Source organism: Orycteropus afer, unplaced genomic scaffold (genome assembly GCF_000298275.1).
Source record: "Orycteropus afer afer isolate SDZICR_OR568_19922 unplaced genomic scaffold, OryAfe1.0 scaffold00201, whole genome shotgun sequence".
Taxonomy (NCBI): Eukaryota; Metazoa; Chordata; class Mammalia; order Tubulidentata; family Orycteropodidae; genus Orycteropus; species Orycteropus afer.
Genome location: NW_006921788.1, coordinates 5,008,533 through 5,011,971, shown reverse-complemented (window position 1 = coordinate 5,011,971; position 3,439 = coordinate 5,008,533). Strand labels below are relative to the sequence as shown.

Genomic DNA, 3,439 nt, shown 5'->3' with positions numbered 1-3,439 from the left:
GCAATCTACTTCCATAGAGATATCACCTCAGAAACCCAAGGAGGGGACGCTATGAGTCAAAATCAATTCAACAGCAGTGCTTTCTATGGCCCAAGATCCAAGTCATGCATCCGGTTGTCATGTCTCCATATAGGTCCTCTATCTTTCCTGTCTGTCACGACACTTTTGAAGAGCACAAAACAGTTATTTTGTACAATGTCCCTCAGTTTGGGTCTGTGTGATGATTCAATTCAGGTTATGCATTTTTAACCAGAATATCACAGAACTGATTTTGTCCTTAGAGCTTACTCTCAGGAGATACATGATGTTAATCTCACTCATTATTAATGATGTTAGCCTTGCTCATGTGATAAAGGTGGTGTCTTTCAGATTTCTCAACTTACTATTTTGCCCTTTCCAATTAGTAAATATCTTGTTGGCAAGCTATTTATTAATTGGATAGTTTGAGACCATGCAGATATCCTGATACACATCATACTCTGACTCGCTAATTTCAGCATCCATTATTATTGTTTGCCACATGGCCCTTTTTCATTTCCATCACTCCTTCTATATTTATGAATTAGAATCCATCATAAGGAAGAGTTATCCATTCTTCCCATTTATTTCTTTATTCAATTATTTATTTATATCAGCATGGAATCATGGATATTTGTTTTATTCTATGTATTACAATCTATTACTATCAATATTTATTTTGTTTCTCAAATTATCCTAACCTTCACTATTGGAAGTGTCTTCAAATTGGGTCAAATGTCTTTGAAACAATGCCCCATTATTTTTTTTGTGTGTATGGTTATATCATCTTTTATTTAAACTAATTATATTAGTATGTATAGGGTATTGATTTGAGAAGTGTAATACTAGTCAGTTCTGTGATATCATTGTTAAAGGAGTTACTGTTTTCATGTTTGTGAGCACCAGTGGCCAGTGGAGAAACAAAGATGACCCAAGAAGGAGGCAGGCACTTTCCTGGGTCAGTGGCACCACAGGTGGCTGCCAGTGTCAATGTACATGTTGGTCCATTTACCTTTATAAATCACACTATACAGCTTTCAGTATGTACACACATTTAAAGTAGAAGGAATAAGCATTATAAAAAAGGAGATATTAGTGGGTTTCATATTCAGAAACAACTCCATATTTCATAAATAATTTTCATGCCATTAGTTACCTTTGAGAAAGAATAATTTCATGCAAATATGCAAACTGGAACCTACTTTTGGAATACCTTACAGAGATCTGTAACAATTGCAGTATGTCCTCCCATAAGTCAGACCAACTAATCTCCATTCCCTCAAAGAGTTAGAAACAAAAAAGAGTAGCTACTTTTTAAAGTGTGTTTCAGAGAAAACAGGAGGATAATGATCATTGGCATTTTGGACCAGGTGCAAGAGTTGAGTTTTAAGTCTGACACTATGATTCTACTATCAAATTGTGTCCTTTCTTATTAAGGTGTTCTTGCTAATATTAATTTGACATCCATCTGAAAGAAACATTTATATTCAAACTTCAAAATAACTCCTGGTACCATCCTAAGAGCAGTGTTAACTTTCCTCCCAATTATGCAACATTTAACCATGTTAGTAAAAATTAAAACAACAACTGAAGGATTAGGAGACCAGAGGGTGCCTTGCAGTATACATGCAGACGCTGGGGCATCTGGCCAATGTACTCAGTGCAGTTATCAATGCTTAGTTCTTACTGTTTTCCTTCAGATGGTGAGCTCCTGCAGACATGTTTACAGCCATGGCCATTATCAAATAAATCCAAGAAGGCTGGAATGAGATCACTGAGGCCATGTCAGAATGGATAAAGTATCCATTGGTTTGGGACTGCAAGCCTATTGCTCTGATTGCAGACTTCACTTATGTCTCTGAAGAAGACTTATCCAAAGTTGGCCTTCAGATTTTAGCCAGTTTTGTAGCTACGAAGTATAGCAAGACATTCTGCACAAAGATGCCCTTGCTCCTATGATCCTCATGGAGGCAAGGACAGAAGAAATCTGCAAAAGCCTTGATTGCAGAGTAGATAGTCCATAGTGGAACTGGGTACATGCTGCTGGTGGAGGAGATGTTCAGGATTACACCTTTCAATCTTTCTGCCATGCCAAGCAGAAACAATCAGGTCATCTCACAAACAAAAACAACTTTAATATTTATCAGTTTCTTGATTATGTTGTCCAAGTCAGGAATATTCAAAAAGTATTCTGGATACTTATATGACATTGCTACATTGTTAACTAAAACACCTATTTCAAGACCTGCCAAGTCTGTTTTAATTCTATCATAAAGATCTTCTGATCCAAAGTCAATGGCAATGGTCATTGTTTCCCCTTTGAATTATTCTCTTATTTCACTAGAAATCTGGTTCAATTTATCCTGTGTCTGCTGATAAGGACAACTCTCATTCCATGCTTTGCTAACTCTTCCATACATGACTTTCCAATTCCATCAGTACTACCCATGACAACTACCCATTCACCAAGCCCTGGTCTGACCCTGGTCTCATCACCTAACCCACAGACACAAAAGGCCATGAAAAGAGAGTACAAGATGTGCAGGACCAGGTAAGCTACAGTGCCCACGCCCACCCAGTACAGGAAACTGGCAGCAGGGATGGTGCACTCCATGGCTTTCAACTAGGCCTCACTACCTTTGTGAATTGGGGGAGAAAGAAAATGAATGAGGGAGTTCTGGTAAGATGGCAGAATAGGCAGAAAGACTGCATAGACCCTCTTCAACAAAGAAAAGGGGAACCAATGTGGACACTTCTTAGCGACAAAGACAAGAATAGGCTAAATAGACTAAAAATCAAAAGTTGGAAAAGGATACGTCAAGCAAATGGCAACCGTAAAGGAGCAGGACTGGCAATATTAATTTCTGATCAAATTGACTTTCAGACAAAAACCACCACATGAGACAAGGAAGGACATTATATAATGATTAAAGGATCAATTGAACAAGAAGATATAACCATAATAAATAACTATGGACACAATGAAAGAGCCTCAAAATACATAAATCAGACTTTAAAAGAGTTGAAAATGCAAACAGATGACTCCACAGTCATAGTGGGAGATTTTAATACACCACTTTGAATGAAAGATAGAACAGCTGGAAAGAAACTCAACAAAGATGCAGAAGAGCTAAACAATACAATCAACCAACTTTACCTTATAGACATCTACAGAGCACTTCACCCCAAAACAGCACAATTTACATTCTTTTCCAGTGCACATGGAACATTTTCCATGACAGACCATATGTTAGGCCCCAAAGCAAGCCTCAATAAACTTAAAAACACTGAAATACTGCAAAGCATCTTCTCAAATCACAATGTTATCAAATTAGAAATCAATAATAGGAAGATCAATGGTACCTCTGGTAGCATAGTGCCTAAGGCACTTGACTGCTAACTAGAAGGCTGGTGGTTCAAA

General features: G+C 37.6%; 1 pseudogene; it reads right to left on the bottom strand.

The window, feature by feature from the left end:
- Positions 1–1,694: 1,694 nt before the first annotated feature.
- On the bottom strand, positions 1,695–2,632 carry LOC103203123 (annotated as a pseudogene).
- Between the last annotated feature and the right edge of the window lie 807 nt (positions 2,633–3,439).